Raw genomic sequence first — 19,534 nt, forward strand, 5'->3', positions numbered from 1 at the left:
TTTCCCTGCCAGAGTGGTGAGGCCTTGGGATGAGCTGCCCAGGGAGTGCTGGAGTCACTGTCTCTGGGAGTGCTCAGGAGGAGTCTGGATGTGGCCCTTGGGGACAGGCTTTGGGGTGCTGCTGGTGCTGCTGGGGTGGCACTGGGTGATCCTGGAGGGCTCTGCCAGCCTTGATTCTTCTGGGATATTTAGTGGAGCAATTTCTGCCTCAAGACAATGTGGAATTATGGTCAGGGTTAAGATACCAGGACCTTAAAATCACTCCTGCCCCTCTCCAGTCTCTCCCTTTCCCTTCCCTCCTTTTTTGCTCCATTTCCCATTCCCTGCTGCCTCCCTCACATAGAACATGAGCAGATGTTTTTGCTGAGGAATCTGAAGCTGAGAAAAGCTGGGTTATTTTTCTTTTTCTATTCACATCTCAGCTCTGGAGAATTAAATCTGTGGATTCTTCTGAAGGTCCCTTGTTTCACATCTCTCTCTGACACAAAAATTCCCATTTCAATGATTTCCAGACACAGGAGGAGCACAGCACAGGTTTGTCTCTTCGGTGAATCATAACTTCTTTCTTTTATGTTTTTATGGCCTTAATTCTCTCAGAAATCCACAAGGAACACAATAATAATGTAAATTGGGAGCCACTTCCAAAAAAAAAAAAAGGAGGAAAATGTTCAATGAACTTGGGAAAACTGTTACAAAACACCACTTTGCATCGCTGACCATGGGAAATCACCAAATTTCACTAATTAATGGCATGGGGAAGAAAAATCTGCCCTGATGAGGTGCCAGATTTTATCCTGAGAGGCTGAATTTAATGCCTTAAAGCCTGAACCAACCACTAATTGGTGGGAACTTCCCTTTCAGGGAGATTTCTCCTGCCTGTCCCTGAGAAGTTCCTTGCAGAGTGGTGGCAGTGAAGTGCTCGGTGTTGGGAGCCACTGAGCTGGCACCAGGTTTTAGGGGGGAAAATCTGAATTTCCCATTTTCACCAGATTTTAATGTGACTGCAGTGGGAAAGGCACTTGGAATCCTCCAGATTTATTCAATTCCCTGCTCAGGAGCAGATCCCCCTTGGAGTCAAAGACAGACTTGACCTATAGAATTCATTTTCCAGCCCTGTCTTTGTTGAAATTTGGGGGATTTACGTTCAAGGCATGGTCTCCTGACTCCCTATAACAGAGGAATTTGCAAGAGGTGGTGAAACTGGATTTTTGGCCCATTTTTGTGTAAATTATCTGTCCCTGATCCAAGCAGAGCACAGATGCACCTGGTCGTGGGATACACCTGAAACGAAACATTCGGATTTCAAATTCTCTCTTTTATTAGTGTTCCTTTAATATGTGCTTTTATCCTTAATAAAGGATACCAGGAGCAGAACCTGACAGGGATAATCCTGCTGGAATTACTGATTTTCCAAAGGGCACATTTAAAGGCCTGATGATGGCCCGAGGTCCCCCAAAAAACTCATTCATGGATCTCACTATTGAAGAACTGGATGTAAAGTGTGGGAAGAAAAGCCTGGAGGGAATTATTCCCTAATTCTTTTGGTGCCTAATTCTCTTGGCACTCACTGGAAGTGCAAATCCTATTCTCTGTTCCCTAATTTGAAGGTGGTGCTTCACAGACTCACAGGATGGGTTGGGTTGGGACATGTGGTGCCAGCTCCCTGCTCCAGCATCATCCCAGAGCCCAGGGCCCAGGAGTGTGGATATTCTGGAATATCCCCAGGGAGGAGGCTCCAGCCCCTCTCTGGGCTCTGTTCCAGCCCGGGCCCTGCCCAGGGCAGCAGTTCTGCCTCCTGTGCAGGGCAATTGCCGGGCTCAGGCCCTGCCCGTGGCTCTGGTGCCGCTGCCGGGCCCCGGAGCAGAGCCCGGGCCCTGCCCTGAGCCCTCCCTGCAGCCAGGGACAGCCAGGGCTGAGGGCCCCTCTCAGCTGGGGCTCCTCTCGAGGCTGAGCAGCCCCGGCTCCCTCAGCCTGTGCTGGGCACGGAGCTGCTCCAGGCCCTTCCTCAGCTGCGCAGCCTCCGCCGGCCCCGCTCCAGGAGCTCCCTGGCCCTGCTGGGCTGAGGAGCCAGAGCTGGGCACGGCACCCCAGAGGTGCCTCCAGGGCTGGGCACAGGGGCAGGATCCCTCCCTGACCTGGTTGTTTCCTTGTTTAATTATTTAATTTATTTATTTCATCCTGCGCCAGTCAGAACGTGCCATTCTCGAGACAGACACAAAAAGGCTCCGTGACTTTTGTGACTATTGCCTTTAGCTCCCTCCTGACTGTGAGTGGGCACCAAGGGGAAACCGGTGAGGGAAGAGCTGTGGGAGCAGCCAGGCAGTGTCCTGGGGTTCAGGAATGAAGCAGGGCTTTCCCTCTCCTTCCCTGTTCCCTCCCTTCTCCCTGAGCTGTTCCAGGCTGAGGATGGTGTTCCTGAGGCCTTGGGGACAGGCAAGGTCTGTCACTGCAGTGGCCCAGGGTGAGGCTGCCAGGTGGCATCGCCGCAGCTCTGGCTGTCCCTGCCTCCTTCAACCCCCCAGTCAGACCGTCCTGGTGAGGGCAGAGAAGGGGCAGCACTAATGGCTCCCTGTGCCAGGGACAGGAACCTGGCTGGGGCTGGGCCAGGGCAGGGTTAGGTTGGATTTTAGGGAAAGGTTCTTCCCCCAGAGGCTGCTGGGCACTGCCCAGGCTCCCCAGGGAATGGGCACGGCCCCGAGGCTGCCAGAGCTCCAGGAGCGTTTGGACAGCGCTGCCAGGGATGCCCAGGCTGGGATTGCTGGGGGGTCCGTGCAGGACCTGGGGTGGGACTGGATCATCCTGGTGGGTCCCTTCCAGCTCTGAATATTCCGGGATTCTGTGATCTGGCCATGGAATCCCAGTGGCACTGAGCAGCGGATTCTCCTCTGTCCCAGTCCTGTAGAAGTGACACAAACCAACCTAACCACCAAATTTCCCACTTACCCCTGAACAATGTCCCTATTAAAGGAGCAATTAGGGTGGCAATTATCACTTACACCCCAATTACCCAGCTCAGGGCTCATTATGTCATTACCTTCCCAGTCATCACATTTGAGATTCAAGCTAAAAATCATCACAAACCCTTTATTTTAAAATGCCAACTAAAACCATCATGAAATACAGAACATAATGAAATACACAGCAACAGTAGGATTTTTTTACTGCTGTATTACATTACAGCTAAAATTAAGTTTGAAATTTAATATTCTATTTTTATCTAAATTAAAAGTTTTGTGGGTTTTTTTTTCCAAAACCAACTCTCTACAGGGAATTTGGTTCTCTCCCAGTCTTATGCAAAGTGACAAAGATTAGGATTCCTTTTCTAACCAATACCACCCCCAATTTAAATAGTCTCTTTTCCCTCCTGCTGGCTGATGAATTCCTGAGCATGAGCTGAAGTCCCACACCAAAGTTGTATTTTTGGTATCAAAAAACCTTTCCAAAAGTGGGTAATTTTAGCTCTGCTGGAACCGAGAGAGAAAAACTTGCCCAAATCAAAGATGGCCTCAAGATGGAAACAGAAAAAGGAGGCAAATTTAGAAAATAAATTCAGACAATAATTAAATTAAGAGCCCTAAACTCCTCAGAACAGACTCAGTACAAGAGTTGGTGGTTTCCTGCTAAAGCAGGGAGAGACTTTGTGAAAACTGATGGAAGTTGGGGTTCAGCATTAGGAATTCTCAGCCAAGGCTGAGTTTATCACACTCCCCCTGGCTGGCATCACACTCACGGCTTCTGCCTCATCCCAGCCACTGTTTCAGCTGGAAATACTGAACATTCCCTGCCTGGACTCCGTAGGATCAGGATTTCTTTAGGAGTTGGAGCTTTTATCAGCATGGTTGAAATGTTGTAGGTACAGCTGCGTCTGCCTGGGTGAGGAGGGAAAAGCCGGAAGGGAAAGCTCCAAGGGGCTGGGACAGAGTGGTTGGGAAGGGGACAAAGCCACCAGATCCTGAGTGGTCAGGGTTTGATCTTCCCTCTCCTTTTGGGACGTGGAGCCCCCAGTGCAGAGGGAAGGACTCACCTCACCCACCTGCAGGAGCTGGTGAAGGTGTGAGCAGGAATGGGCTCATTCCCAAGGGAATATCAGAGTTCTGTCATCTACCAGCAGGGAATTTGGTTTTGGAAGGTCACTTTGACCTTCCCTGTGGAATTCAAACTCCAGCCTGGCACTTCCTTGCAGCAGCCACTGGTGCAGGAGGTGAAATCCCTGCCCAGAACCGGGAGCAGGCGATGGATGCCTCAAACCTGGATCTCACCATGGAATGAGGCACCTCCAAAACCTGGATCTCACCACGGAATGAGGCACCTCAAACCTGGATCTCACCAAGGAATGAGGCACCTCCAAAACCTGGATCTCACCATGGAATGAGACACCTCCAAAACCTGGATCTCACCACGGAATGAGGCACCTCAAACCTGGATCTCACCATGGAATGAGGCACCTCCAAAACCTGGATCTCACCATGGAATGAGGCACCTCAAACCTGGATCTCACCACAGAATGAGGCACCTCCAAAACCAGGATCTGGCCATGGAATGAGGCACCACCAACTCTGCTCCCTGATGCTGTTTCCATGGAAAATTGGGTGTGCAAAGCAGGAATTGTCAGAGCTGCTGGAAGTCAGGCTGGAATCTCCTCTTGGTGGTGGCACAGCGGAAATTGGATCCAACTTTGGATGGTGCCACCTGTCCTGTTCTGGAAAACATCCCCACTGGGGAGAGGGAACAAACCTGGAAGCTCAAATGTTGTTTCTACCTTTAAACACCTGCCACTTCCCAGCTGAGCAGCAGCAATGGGAACGTGGCTGCCAGGAGCTGGAATTGCAGATCCTGGCTCCGACTGAGCCGACACAGCAGGGAAGCCAAAGGAACAGGATCCAAAACCAACTCCAGTCCCTAACTGGTCTCTGCTGGAGCCAGTGGCTGGGAATATGCACCTGTCCAAAAAAGGAGAGGTCTCTGCTGGAAAGATGAAACTCTGGAATTCCAAGGACAAGTGTGGAAAGCCAAGAGAGTGGTTTGGATTTCAGCTTGGATATCATCTGGAAGTGGCAGCCTTGGAACAATTCTGAGGAGATCAGGCTCTGGAAACTCCCTTTAAGGATGTGGCCCACATGGAATAAATCAATTCCAGCCAGCTGGATGGGCCAGAACAGTGGCAAAATCCCATAATAACAACACTTCATCACGGCAGGAAAGGATACAGGAAAAACAGGGAGAGAAAAACATCACAGTAGCAAAATGTGAAGTTCCAGACAGTAAAACTCTGTGGAAGGAGAATTAGGGAATAATGCTTCCTATACAATTGTTGGGAATTCTTTTCCTGTCAGTAACAACGAGCAAACACACAAAGGAACCTAAAGGAGGCCGAGTGGAGCCCCCAACATTCACCCCCCAAACTCACCATTTTATAGGATTTCATAGCATTTTTACTCCTATAACCAAATGCCTCAAAGTTCTCACAGTATCTGCCCCACCAGTCTCCAACCATTTGGGTTTGCAGACTCCAGAGCTTTTCCCAATGAATTCTTGGACCAAGTGTAGCAAGCTGGAACCCTCTACCAGCATTTGCCTCTCCAAATCTCCCATCCTGGATTCCTGGGCTCTGCAGGGCATGGACTGAGCACTCCTGAGCCCTGTGGGGGCCTGCAAAAGACACCCCAAAACTGCAACTCCCCCCTTTGTTCCTGTAACCACCTGGGGAAGCAGCAACAGCTCCGTGGGATTCCATGAGGAGAGGGGTGGCACTAAACCCCAAAGGAATTGTTTGGAATTGTTGCCACAGCTGAGAACTGTCAGCCCTGAGGCTACCCAAGGCAGGGACATCAGAAGCATGGAATGGGTTGGATTGGAAGGACTTAAAAGATCCCATACCACCCCCTGCCACGGCAGGGACACCTCCCACTGTCCCAGGCTGCTCCAAGCCCCAATGTCCAGCCTGGCCTTGGGCACTGCCAGGGATCCAGGGGCAGCCCCAGCTGCTCTGGGCACCCTGTGCCAGGGCCTGCCCACCCTCCCAGGGAACAATTCCTGCCCAATCTCCCATCCAGCCCTGCCCTCCTCCAGCTTCAGGCCATTCCCTGTGTCCTGTCTCCAAGGCCTTGGGAATGGGATGTCCTGACCCTCCTCATTTTCCAGGTTTAGGGAAGCCAAGTGTGGAAGAGCTGCTGAGAAATGCACGACCTCTGTCCAAAACCTGCTGCAGACCAAGCAAGTCCAACGTGTGCCTCCAGATCCTTGAAATGACCTTCACTCCTTGTGGAATGGCTGGACACAGATCACCAGCCCTTTCCCATCATTTGAGGCTGGACATGCAGGCTGCAGTGCCTGTTTCTGCTGGCACAGTCACAGCCAGGGCTCACTGGCACCCAAATAAATTAGGGAATAAAGAATACCAGGAAGCAGGCACAGACACATTGTCCCAGCTGGACATGTCCTGACCCTGCTGGAAGCAACGGCAAAGGAAAGGTGATCCCTCCCCCCGAGAGCCAAGCCATGCAAACACGATAGGAACAGCCATGGAAGAGCAGCCCAGCAGGGAATTCATCTCCAGCCTCCCATCCAAAGGCCTGGAGCTGGAATAACACTGGTTTCACTATGGTGCCTTCACAGCTGCACGTGGGAAGCCTCCACAAGAGCTGTGCCCGTCCTGGCACGGCTCCTTGTGAAGGAAAATCATCCCTGGGTGGGCTGAACAGAAGGAAGATGAAACAAAACCATTTTCACACATCCCTGAGGGCCAAGTTTGTGCTCAGCCTCTCAGTGCTGGGGTGGTTTTTGCCGTCCTGCCGCTGCAGCTCCAGGAAGGCAGCGCTGTTGATGATCACAAAGGTGTCCTTGCTCTCAGTTCCGGGCAGCTCCCGCTGGCTCCGGGGCGGGCCCAGCTTCCCAGAGTACAGATAATCCATGTAGTTCTCGGGCTTGCTGGAAACGATGTTGCTGAGCATCATGACAAAGAGGAGGAAGCCAAAGAAGCCGACGATGATGAGGATGTAAAACGAGGCCATGATCTCCTCCTGCAGCTCCAGGGCGGGGTTGCTGTAGTTGTTGAACCGAAGGGCTTTTTTCTGTTCCACGAACATGTGCAGTAAACTGGGCAGCAGCGAGCTGCTGTTGGTGCGGTTGCTCAAAGCCATCGCAGCTTCCACTCCAGATGCCCAATCTAAACAAAACAAAGCAAAAAAGAACCGATTAGCTGAGCCCAGGGCCTTCACACCATTCCCTGTTCTCCACTCTGGCGATTCCTGCACTTGGAATGTCCAGCTGGAAGAGCCCCAGGTCAGAGTTCACCTGAGCTGCAGCTCCTCAGAGGGCCAGCTCCAATCTCTGCTCCCCGTGACCTGACAGCACCCAGGGAGCGGCTGGAGTTGGGCCAGGGCAGGGTTAGGTTGGATTTTAGGGAAAGGTTCTTCCCCCAGAGGCTGCTGGGCACTGCCCAGGCTCCCCAGGGAATGGGCACGGCCCCGAGGCTGCCAGAGCTCCAGGAGCGTTTGGACAGCGCTGCCAGGGATGCCCAGGCTGGGATTGGTGGGGGATCTGTGCAGGGCAGGGGTGGGACTGGCTGATCCCTGTGGGTCCCTTCCAACACGGGATATTCCAGGATTCCATCCTCCAGCTGCACACCAGACAGGCAGAGATCCACAGTGGAAGCCAGTGGCAAGTTAGGGCAGGAATTCAGAGAATCCAAAGCTGTGCTGTCTGCATGGAACACGGGCACACACAGCTCCCCCAGGCTGGTTTTGTTCTGCTGCTGATGCAGCATCAAAGTCAGAACTCGGGAATAACACCGCCAGTTCCGGGGATTATCTCAATGGAAATGGGATGAAAGGTAACATCACCAAGAGGAGAGGAAATCAGTACTGGGATTGTCACAGATCCATGGAATGGTTTGGGCTGGAAGGGACCTTAAAGCCCACCCAGTGCCATCCCCTGCCATGGGCAGGGACACCTCCCACTGTCCCAGGCTGCTCCCAGCCCCAATGTCCAGCCTGGCCTTGGACACTGCCAGGGATCCAGGGGCAGCCCCAGCTGCTCTGGGCAAACCATTGCCTTTAAGCAAACCTCAAAATCCTGCCATTCTGAAAAATCTAAAGATGAGAACATTTTTGCCTTGTCTCCCAATCTCACACCCAAGAATAAGCTTTGGACAGCAACCATTTTCCAATTTTGACAGAAATCCATGGATCATTTTTAGCTCTCTGAAAGGCCTTTGAGAAGAATGTGATAATCTTAGAAAAGCTTTGTGCCAATCTGCCCATGAGGGCTGGAAATAGAGGCCAAGAGTTTCATCCCAAACAAGCAATTTTTGCTAACTTAAATCATTCCCTTTCCTGGAGGGGAGGCCCTGGCACAGGGTGCCCAGAGCAGCTGGGGCTGCCCCTGGATCCCTGGCAGTGCCCAAGGCCAGGCTGGACATTGGGGCTGGGAGCAGCCTGGGACAGTGGGAGGTGTCCCTGTCATGGCAGGGGTGGCACTGGATGGGCTTTGAGGTCCCTTCCAGCCCAAACCATTCCATGATTCCTTGTTGCAGTTTTCCTTGGTTTTCAGCCTGTTTTGGTTACCAGTGTAGCTCATCTGTTCCAAAGGGTCTTTAAAAATGAGGAAACAGCCTCACCTGCTGCAGCCAGAGCTCAGTACAACACCTGAGGGGTTGGCTCTGCCTTAAATCTCCTACAAGAACCTATTTAAAAAGTGAGTTTAAAAATTTTACAAGTGGATTTTAAAAAGTGGGTTACAGAAGTGGGTTTACATTTAAACTTAAAATTAATGTGAATAAGAGAGTTTTTTAAAAACCTGAAAAAATATGGAGACTAAAGAGCAGATCTTCCTGCCAGTGTCCCCTGAGATATCTGGATGATTATCCTTGGAAAAGAGAGCACCTGACCCCCAGGTCAGACCAGCTGCCGTCCCCGCCTGGCAGCTTCCTTCCCTTTCTCATCCTTCTGGCAGGAATTGTTTTATCCTCCCTCCTCGTGCCTGGCACGGGGATGCTCGGCACTCCTGACTCAGGGAATTGAGGCATTTCCTCCCTGCTGCCCTGGCATGAGCCCATCCCCAGACCCCTGGAGTGCCCCCCGGCTGGCTGGGATGGCCCGAACATCCTGGATGATTAAGGATGGCCATTCCTGGGGAGGTCTCCTCTCCTTGCACCCATTCCCTGTTAATGGGCGTGTTTATCCTGCCGGGCTCTGACTGCTCCGCCTGGAATCTCGCAATGCCCAAATAACTGCGGCAGGGCTGTGGGAGCCCAGTGTGGAGTCTGGGGGATCCAGGGGCCGAGGGTTGTGGAGATTTACAGGCAAAACAGGAGCTGGGGATGTTCCAGGGGAATCCAAGGAATTCCAGCAGCTCTGGGTGTGTGGGATCACGCGGCTCAGGTGGAGCTTTGAGCTAAACGGGATTTTTTTGTCTATAAAGGAGAACAGAAAGGCAAAATCCCTTCCAGATTCCAAGTACAGCACCCATGGATTGTAAAACTTTTCCCTCTGCCCCAGCCCAATCTGGCTACTCAAAATTAGTGAATAATTTGGAAGGGACCTTAAAGATAACACCATTCCCACCCCTGCCATGGGCAGGGACACCTCCCACTGTCCCAGGCTGCTCCAAGCTCCAATGTCCAGCCTGGCCTTGGGCACTGCCAGGGATCCAGGGGCAGCCCCAGCTGCTCTGGGAATTCCATCCCAGCACTTCCCCTCCTTCCCAGGGAACAATTCCTTCTCCATATCCCATCCATCCCTGCCCTCTGGCACTGGGAGCCGTTCCCCCTCTCCCGTCCCCACATGCTCCTGTAAATATTCCCTCCCCAGGGATTTGTCTGCACTGGAAATCCGGGATCCCAGCTGTGCTCAGGAGTGAAACCTGTCTGGGTTCCCCTGTGAGAGGGCACCGAGCGATGAACGGCGTTTATTCCTTGGCCGAACCCCAGGTAAAGGATTTATCCTGGAAAAGATTGTCTGCAAATCCATGGGTTTTCCTATAAGATTTTCTCAGCCGTTGCCCCAAACCCACCTTTCCTCTCTCTGCCCCTCCAGGCTGTTCTGCTCCACGGGATTTGTGGGCGGTGCCGAGAGGAGCACAGGGCACCAAAATCCAGGAGTAAAGCCCCGCTCCTTCCTCCTCTTGATAGGTGGAATTCCAAACTCCCTGCAGTCCTACCTCAACAAAACCCCAACAACCCCTCGCTCTGCCCACCCTCAATTCCCCCCTACCCAAAATTCTCTTTATTTGCTGGCAGATAAAGCTGAGACTGAGCTTTGGATGTTCCCATCCGTGTTTTTTATGGACAGTGCCCACCACTGCCTGCGATAGTGGAAGGAGTCCCTGCCCGTGGCAGGAGTGGGAATGGGATGATCCTGAAGGTTCTTTCCAACCCAAACCTTCTGGAATTCTATGGATTCCCCAACTCCTGGAGTGGGGCTGGTCCTGGAACAAGGCGTACAAATTTTGGGGGCTTTAAAATTGAATATAAAAGGCCAGAATTTTGACTTTCAGGTCCTCAGACTTTGCTTTCTAAGGAAATCAATGTTTTCTGCTCAGTGAAATGTTGGACAGGCACTTCAAATCCCGATATTAAAAAAAAAAAGTCAGTATTAAAAAAAGTCCTGATATTAAAAAAAGTCCCGATATAAAAAAAACCACCTCAACATAAAAAACCAGCTTCAATATATTAAAAAAAATCTCAGTATAGAGAAAAACCACCTCAATATAAAAAAATTCCAGTACATATAAAACAATCTCAATATATTAAAAAAACCACCTCAATATATCAAAAAAAAAATCTCAATATATCAAAAAAAAAATCTCAATATATCAAAAAAAAAATCAAAAAAACCCCTCAATATATCCAAAAAACCCCTCAAAATATTAAAAAACTACCTCAATATAGTAAAAAACCCACCTCAATATAGTAAAAAAATCCCACCTCAATATAGTAAAAAAATCCCAATACATATTAAAAAATCTCAATATATATTAACCTCAATATATATTAAAAAACCCACCTCAATATTAAATAACTCAATATAAAAAAATACCAATATAAAGAATCTCAATATATTTAAAAAACTGAATATATAAAAAAACCTCAATATGAAAAAATAGATATTAAAAATACATAAATATATATTATAAAATATATATATTTTTAAAAATATCTATATATTTTAAAATCCCAATATATATCAAAAAAAACCTCAATATATATTCAAAAAATCTCAATATAAAAAAATACCAATATAAAGAATCTCAATATATTAAAAAAACCTCAATATATAAAAAAATATATAAAATATATATTTTTTAAAATATCAATATATTTTTTAAAATCCCAATATATATTTTAAAAAATCTCAATATATAAAAATAAATCTTAATATATTAAAAAAACTCAATATATTTTTTAAAATCCCAATATATAAAAATAAATCTCAATATATTAAAAAAACTCAATATATTTTTTAAAATCCCAATATATAAAAATAAATCTCAATATATTAAAGAAAATCCCAATATATATTAGAAAAAATAAAATCCAAGAGCAGCAAGGGACCAGTGACCTTCAGCGGGGACAATTCTCAGCCACTTCTGCAGCCACTGAATGGCAGAACCTGAGCTTTCACCCCAAAACGAGCCAAAAAAAAAAGAAGTTTAGGGTAGGATCTGCCTTTAGAGACGGCTAAGGAAGGATCTGTGGCTGCTCTTGGGCAGCTCCAGGTGCCCAGGGAAGAGTAAACAGGTTGAGTATCAATAAATTGGGTTATTTGTCCATGTGCCAGCCACAGACAGTGCTGGGAGAGCCTGGGAGCACAGAAATCAGCTTGGGAAAAGTCTGCGGGATCATCAGGTCCAGCCTTCGAGCCATCCCCACCGTGCCGATGGAAGGCACTGGGATGTATTTAAGGGCAGTGTGGAGATCCCGGGATGTCCCATCAGCTCTGTGCTGCTCCTTTTCCCCATTGTTGTATTAAACAGGTCCAAAATCCGATTTTTTTTTTTCCTTTTTTTTCTATGACTGGGCTCAGCCCCTTTCCCCTCGTCCTCTCTCCACAGCCTAAGGATTGGCGTGACCCTTTTTGTGCGGGGGCAGAGGCGTGGCCCACACAAACACTGCAGGGGTACAGTGGACAGGCGGCAGAAATCCAGCCCTGGGATGGAATTCCCAGATCCCTGGCAGTGCCCAAGGCCAGGCCGGACATCGGGGCTTGGAGCAGCCTGGGACAGTGGGAGGTGTCCCTGGATGATGTTTAAGGTCCCTTCTACCCCAACCCATTCCACAACCACCATCTCCTGCTTCATAAATAGGAATGAATCCATGCACTCTGGGAGGTTTGCGTACATTCCTGCTCCCCCCACGCACACAAACACATTAAAACACAAAAACAGGGCTACAGGTCTCTTCTATAGGCCTAATGCCATATTTAGCTATTTTTTTTTAAATATTACTGATAACCAGAATGTTAAACAGAGCTGATTTTCAGGAGGGGGAAAAAAAAAATCCAATAAATGCAGCCCAAACGAATGAAAAATTGAAATTAACAATGAAAGCAGCGCTCCCGTATCATTAATAGAAGAAATTGCTGCCTCTGGGACAGCATCCCTGAGTTGTTTTACCTGCCCAGGGCTCCTCACCTGCAGCGCCCGCTCAGCCCCGGAGCAGCTCCTGTCCCCCCCGGCAGCTCCGCTCCGGCTGCCCCAGGGATTTAACTATTTAAGCGGCAGAGCGGAGGAGTGGCCTCGCTGCTGCTGCTGCTGCTGGGGATAATCACAGCAGGGAGTGTCCGGGCAGGCGGGGACAGGATACCGAAACCTGGGAGGTTCCCGCTCCAGGGGCTCCGGGAAAAGGGGCAAAAGGGGGAGGGTAACACGGGTGAGGACTCAGGTGTGTCAGTGGTGAGGAAAATAAACGAGGAAAGTTGTTCTGGGAGGGTGTTGGATGAGAGAGGAGGTGGTGGGTCCGGGGGGGTTATTGGTTATAAACTCCCATTAATTTTTGATTGTTTTTAAACTCGGGGACTGTCAGAAGTGTCCTGGTTCCTCCTCAGTGCTTTTGGATGCAGCTCGTGTCCCACCAGAGGAGCCACAGAACCATGGAATAGACTAAGGTGGGAAGGAGCCATCGGGACCATCCAGCCCAGCTCCCTTCCCTGCCCAGACCCCCAGGAACGTCCTCTGTCCCCCTGGGAGGGACGAGGCTGCACAGCTGTCCCTGCTCAGGGCACACCTCCACCCCTGCTTCACCCTGCTGGAGAAAGGATGGGGAAAGAAAGTCGCCAGGAATAGGAAAGAGGATGCTGGATGAGGCAACCTCCGTATCTGAGCTGCCATCTTCCTGCCCCAACCCCTTCCAGCCTGTTCTGCCAGCTGGGCAGGGGTGTTTGAACCCGCTCAGACACGGCCAAACAGCCGCAGTTCCACCCCTTGCCAGCCAAATCCTCTCCAGGAGCAACACAAAACACCGGCCAGCCCTTGCAACATCCCTGGTTTAACTGGGATCTGGAGCACAGACGGCTCCTGGCGTGAGGCTCCTCCGTGCAAGCAGCCCAGCTGAGGCAGGATGAGAGCTCAGCTGATTTTTCCTGGGAAGCAGGAGGGAGAGCTGGGCCCCACGGCAGCCAGGAGCCCCTGGGAAGCAGCAGCAGCAGTTAATTTGTGGTCAGACACATTCCTAAATCTGCCTGTGGGACTCAGCTCATTTTTTCCCTGTGTCCAATCTCCTCTGGAGAACACACAGAGCTTTAAAAGTCTCAGCAGCTCGTGAGTGAGCTCCGCCTTGGGCTAACAAATGCAGAAGTGGAAAGAAAATCAGAAGCAGGAGCTAGTGCTTGGAGGAGAGCAGATCTGAGGGCTCCCAGGGGGAAGGAGAGACCTGGGAAACTCCCTCTTTCCTGTAAAACATCACTGCTGCCAGGCCAAGGGAGCTGTGTACAGCCAAATCCCAGATTTTGGGGCAAAATGTGGTGCTGAGAGGTTTAAAGCCACCATTCCCAAGAGCCAAACCCACACGGAAAATCCACCTGGTTTCATTGGATCCCAGAATCATCAGGGCTGGAAGAGCCCTTCAGGATCACCCAGTGCCACCCCAGCAGCACCAGCAGCACCCCAAAGCCTGTCCCCAAGGGCCACATCCAGACTCCTCCTGAGCACTCCCAGAGACAGTGACTCCAGCACTCCCTGGGCAGCTCATCCCAAGGCCTCACCACTCTGGCAGGGAAAAATTGTTTCCAATCTCCAACCTGAGCCTCCCCTGGTGCCATTTGAGGCCATTTCCTCTCCTCCTTTCCCTTGGCACACGGCAGCAGAGCCCGACCCCCCCTCACTGCCCCTCCTGGCAGGGACTTGTGGGGAGCAGTGAGGTCCCCCCTGAGCCTCCTCTGCTCCAGGCTGAGCCCCTTTCCCAGCTCCCTCAGCCGCTCCTGGGGCTCCAGCCCCTTCCCAGCTCCCTTCACTGCCCTGGACACGCTCCAGCCCCTCAATGTCCTCTCTGAAGTGACAGTTTCAGACTCTTCCCTGGATTTGATGGTTCTTTTTCCTTGGAAACCAAGTCCAGTGGAAATGTAGAAAGATAAACATGGATAACAATCCCTCGGGAGTGATGACCCCTGGATCAGCTGCACCATGTGGGGGGACAAGCGATTTTGGGGGGTTTGTTTCATTGCCAGGGACTCTGAGGGAATTTTCCTGATTCTCTGGGAGAGACAGGGAGTCCATAATCCAACCTGCCCTGGAGAGCAGCTGGATCGCTAATTAATGACCGTGATTAGTGTCAGCCTCTAACTGGTGACGGGAAAAGTGCGGGAGGATGGACTCCCCCCAGTCATTCCCAGGAAAAAGGTGCAGGATTCCTCCTTGTCCTCAGCAGGGCAGCACAGCAGGGATCCCACATCCCCCAGCAGGGATCCCACATCTTCCAGAGGGGCATCCAGCTGCCATTCCCAGGGCTGAGAATGAAGGAGCTGGGGTGGGGTAAGATTTCCAGAGGGAGGGTGGGAATTCCGGGAGTGTGGATGGAGAGGGACACACAGACACAGCCACGTCCCCATAGCAATTCCCAGTGACCCCTGCTCAAAGGTGTCCCCCTCCCTCCTCCAGCCACGGCCCTGCAGTCTGGGCTTTTGAAAAAGGATGAGGGAATGGGTTTGGAGCAGGAATACCAGGGTCATAAGGAATAAACCTGGCCGTTCTTTCCAATGATGGCAAATAAACTGGGAAGTTTCCATCAGTTTTATAGGATACAGACCAGGGCACAGCTGAGGATTTATCCCCTTATTCCTGAAATTTCATTTTTGAAAAAGACAAGGCAAGGAAACAATCGAGCAAGGCTATTTTAGTCCTATTTTTGCCCAAATGTTGGATTTCAGAGCACCAAAACCCTGGCTGGGGTTTAGGAGCTGGTGGGAATTGACCTGATCTCTGTGTCCCCTCTTCCAGAATACCTGGAAGCACAGGCAGGACATGACCAAATGCCTTTAAAATCCCACGTGCTGGAATGAGGCAGGAGTGAGGATTCATGGAGCCACGGAGGCGCCCGGACAAGCCCGGATGAGCCCCAGCCTCGAGCATTTCCCAGCCCCACTTTCCTCCCAGCTTGTTTTCCATGCTGCCAGCCCCGGGACATACAAGGTGGATCGTGTCTCCAAGTGACATTTCCGGTTGAGCCAGGGCTGCTGGCCCGGAGGAAGTGGGATGCAGGAATGTCTGGATGTGACACTGCTCACGTGAGGAGCCCTCACCGGTCATTGGTCATCGGTCACCAGGGACAGCGGCCCCAGGGCCTCGGCCACAGGTGGATCCTGCACGTTATCCCTATGACTCCTCCCAAAAAATCTGGGTCAAGCTCTCCTGGCAGGTGTTTGCTGCAGGAATGAACCATTCCCAAGGCTGGGATGCTGAGGGATGCCCCTTCCCCAACATTCCTCCTGTTCCTCCTCCTCCAAAGTTTCTTGGAGGCAGAAGCCTTAACGATCAGCCCATTCCCATGGGCAGGGACACCTTTCCCTATGCCAGGTTGCTCCAAACCCCATCCAAGCTGCCCTTGGATACTTCCAGGGGGATATTTTGAGGCTGCAGAGAGTTAGGCAAGAGCTGAGGGAGATTTGTTAGAGCCGGGAGATATTTTGCACGGAAAATCCCTTCCCAAGACCCTGCCTGGGCAGGGGGAGGATCTGCCCCGTCCTTCTCCTGCTCTCAGTGGTGGCTGAGCCATCTTGGCTTCCCAGGAGATGCCAGGTTGGACAGAGCTTGGAGCACCCTGGGATCGTGGGAGCTGTCCCTGCCCATGGCAGCAGGGTTGGAAATAAATGATCTTTAAGGTCCCTTCCAACCCAAAGCATTCCAGGATTCTGTGGATGGTCCCACAGCAGGTCAGACCAACTCATGGATCCCATTCCCAGGTTTCTGGTCCCCAGGCCTGGCTCTCTGTGACCTGTTTGTCTCTCCACCCTCAGTATAGGTGTGAGGAAAAGCTCTGAATCCTCTGGGATTTATACAAAACATTCCCTCAGCCCGAGCCTGCTCCAGGGATCAGTGGGAACAGCTTGGTCCTGGCACAGCTCAGGGCTCTCTGCACTCCTTCTTAGCTGCATTTTCCTGCAGGAGCCTTGGATATTCCCAATATTCCTCCTCAGCAGTACAGGAGAACTCTGAAAACTCCTTGCACATCCCGTGAAAGAAAAGAGCTGTGTGAGCCAGAGGGTAAAAGAGATGTTATTGGACAATGTACAATGAGGGATTTGGATGATAGAAGCCCCAGGCAGTTCAGTTTGTTTCTTTCTTCCTCTTTTCCCAGCTTTTCCAGCATTTTTTTCCAGCATGATTGGCTCTGAATGCACTCAGCTTCCTCCCCGCTCCAGTATGAGACCTCCACAGCTTTTGCTGCTCTCCTGCCATTCTCAGACTCTCCCTTTGCCACAGAATTCCACTTCTGGCTGCTGCTGTGACCCCACATCACCAGGAGGCTGCCAGGACCTGCAGAACGTGCTCCAGCCTGCACCTCATCCCTGCCCATCCCTGATCCCTGATCCCCGCCACGTGCGGGATCTGCGCAGCCGTGCCAGGGCCTGGCTCGGAGCCACATCCAGGTCCTGCCACTTGTGACTCAGCCCTGGCAGCAAAACTCTGGATATCACCCTTTAATTGTGCCTGGGGAGCAAACAGGGAAAAAAAAATAAATCCCCATTTCTGTGGCCCCGTGTTCACGTTTTGGGCTCGGCTCCAGGCACGCGAGCGCAGCGGTGTCACCGCCAGGACAGAACGAAGGCAGCTGCCACTCCCATCCTGTGCTTCACATCCTGTTTCCACCACAGGCTGCCCATTACGGAGCCCTTGGCCAAGCCAGCGTCACGTTGGGACAGCAAAGGCAGCAGGGGTGGCTGCTGGTGGCACCAGGGCCCGAGCGGTGCCATCCCCGCACGAGAGCCGAGCGGGGAAATGAACGTTAGAGACTGGCACAGCCTGATAAATGCTGGAAATATCCATGCAAAGACCTTTTTCCCTCCTGGGTTTCACTCCTGGGCACCATCAGGGATCAGAGGAAGTGGAAGAGGAGGGCACAGAGTTGGAAAAGTTGTGTTTGCTGCCTTGTCACCACAGCTGGGACAGAGGTGCAGCTCTGGTGACGTGTTGGCCCTTCGGGGCATCATTTCTGCTCTGGTGAACTCCTCAAAATCGACCTGGAGTTCCCAAAATCACCACAGAATCCCAGAATGTTTGAGCTGCACCTTAAAGACCATCTCATCCCACGCCCTCCACAGGCAGTTGGGCATTTCTAAATCCGTAGGGATTGGGAACAGCTTGATGGGATCTGCCCAGAAAGTCCCAAAAAATGGAAGCAGGAGGCGTCAGCAGAGCAGGAATATTTGGGATCTGGGGAAGGATCTGGGTACAGCCACACACGGTGGCCCCAGGCCAGGCCTGGGATGGGTTGTCCCTGACACTGGAATTCCTGGGTTCCTCTTCCCCATCTCCTGAAGATTCCCAGGTAAAATGGGTTTATCTGAGCCACCTGCACTGGGATTTAATGGCTTTCCCCAGAGCAGGCACCGATGCAACTGGTGACCAACTGGGCCCCACTGGTGTGGTCCCTGCAGGAGGTACAGGCTCATCCTCCTCCTTGAATGGGAAATTTAATGGAATAAACCCACAAATACATCTGATAAACACAGCAGGTTGGGACAGCTCTTTTCTCCTTTTTGAAAATTCCACAATTCTCTGCAAATCCCTAAAAAATGCCTGTGGGCAAATAAAGAGGAGAAGCTGGAGCAGGGAATGCACTGCCTGCCTTGGTTCCCACTGGAGGAACTTCAGGAGGGAAGAGGAAGCCTGCCCAGAGCTGGAGAAAGGAAGGATCCTTCAGAGTTCCTGGTGATTTCTCCATTTCAGTGACTTCTGGGAGTGGAAATGAGGAGCAAAATGCCCACGGAAAAATCCAGGAGAGGATTTAATGTGCACAGGTCGGGTTAAATAATTTGTTATTAAATAAAGGCTCTGCTTCTATTGCCTGTGTTGTGCACTGGGATTTGGATCAGCATCAAATCATGGAATATCCTGAGCTGGAAGGGACTCACAGGATCATTGATCCAAGCCCTGGCCCTGCACAATCCCCACCAATCCCAGCCTGGGCATCCCTGGCAGCGCTGTCCAAACGCTCCTGGAGCTCTGGCATGAACCACTTTGTTTCTCATCTACTTAATTTATTCAAAATGCCTTTTGTTCTGTCACAATCCTTTCTCCAGGTCAGGATTTGGATGGAAAGGCAGCTGGGCTGGCGGTAAAGAGAGGGATCTCCCTTTTTTGGAGGGAAAGCCAAAAACAGAAGGAGAACAGAGGGTGGATTTTGGGTGTCAGCCCTGCCCTGGGTAAATCCCAGGGGGTCCCTGAGTGGTGTCCATGCTGCTTTTCCTATTCCTGCACCACAGCTTTTGTACATTAAGGTGAAAAAATAAAAATCTGGGGAGGATTTGATGTTTTATCCCTCAGGGTCCGATCCAGCCCCGAGTCCCTGGGAATGGGGCTGATGGGGGGGGGGGGGGGGGGGGGGGGGGATGTTCCAGAGGTGGAATGAGAAGGAACTGCCTGCAGGTGCAGGGTTGCTGTGAGATTCTTGTTTGCACCCTTCTCCCAGCTCCCTTTGGCATTGTTGGGTGGGAAGCAGAAAATAAAGCCTTGAGAAAATCCTGCCAGGACAAAAAGTCCTGGAAGTCCCTAAACCTGCCTGGATAAAGAGCACAGGCTGGAGGTTCATGTGCACAACAGCTGCTGAATCAATGCTCCCCTGACAAACCCCTGCTGCCACTGGAGCTGCAGGTCACAAGGAAAAAGGAAATGGAGCTCAGGAGTTGGGAACAATGGGAGAGATCCTCCTGATAGGGCCCCTCGGGCTGGGGAGAGGGGGCAGCTCCTGGGGCTGCAGGCCAGGGATGGTGTTTGCAGGGAACCTGGAGAAGGATGAGCGTGGAAGTGGTAGGAGGGAGGCAGAGGAGCCAGAGCTGGTGGGGCTGTGCCAAAGGAGCATTCCCTGGACAAAAGCTTGGGATCA

General features: G+C 51.2%; 2 long non-coding RNA genes across 3 annotated transcripts; one reads left to right on the plus strand and one right to left on the minus strand.

Moving 5' to 3' along the window:
• Window positions 1-86: 86 nt before the first annotated feature.
• On the plus strand, window positions 87-18,497 carry LOC125319887. Of its 2 annotated transcripts, XR_007200932.1 has the most exons (3): window positions 87-534; window positions 15,430-15,784; window positions 16,787-18,497. It is a non-coding gene; the product is annotated as an uncharacterized LOC125319887 (long non-coding RNA). The 2 variants fall into 2 exon arrangements; XR_007200933.1 differs by lacking the exon at window positions 15,430-15,784.
• LOC125319873 lies at window positions 3,065-5,944 on the minus strand. The gene is made up of 2 exons (XR_007200926.1): window positions 4,514-5,944; window positions 3,065-4,412 (listed from the first exon to the last, which is right to left on the minus strand). It is a non-coding gene; the product is annotated as an uncharacterized LOC125319873 (long non-coding RNA).
• Window positions 18,498-19,534: the final 1,037 nt, after the last annotated feature.

This window comes from Corvus hawaiiensis, chromosome 2 (assembly GCF_020740725.1).
Source record: "Corvus hawaiiensis isolate bCorHaw1 chromosome 2, bCorHaw1.pri.cur, whole genome shotgun sequence".
Classification (NCBI taxonomy): domain Eukaryota; kingdom Metazoa; phylum Chordata; class Aves; order Passeriformes; family Corvidae; genus Corvus; species Corvus hawaiiensis.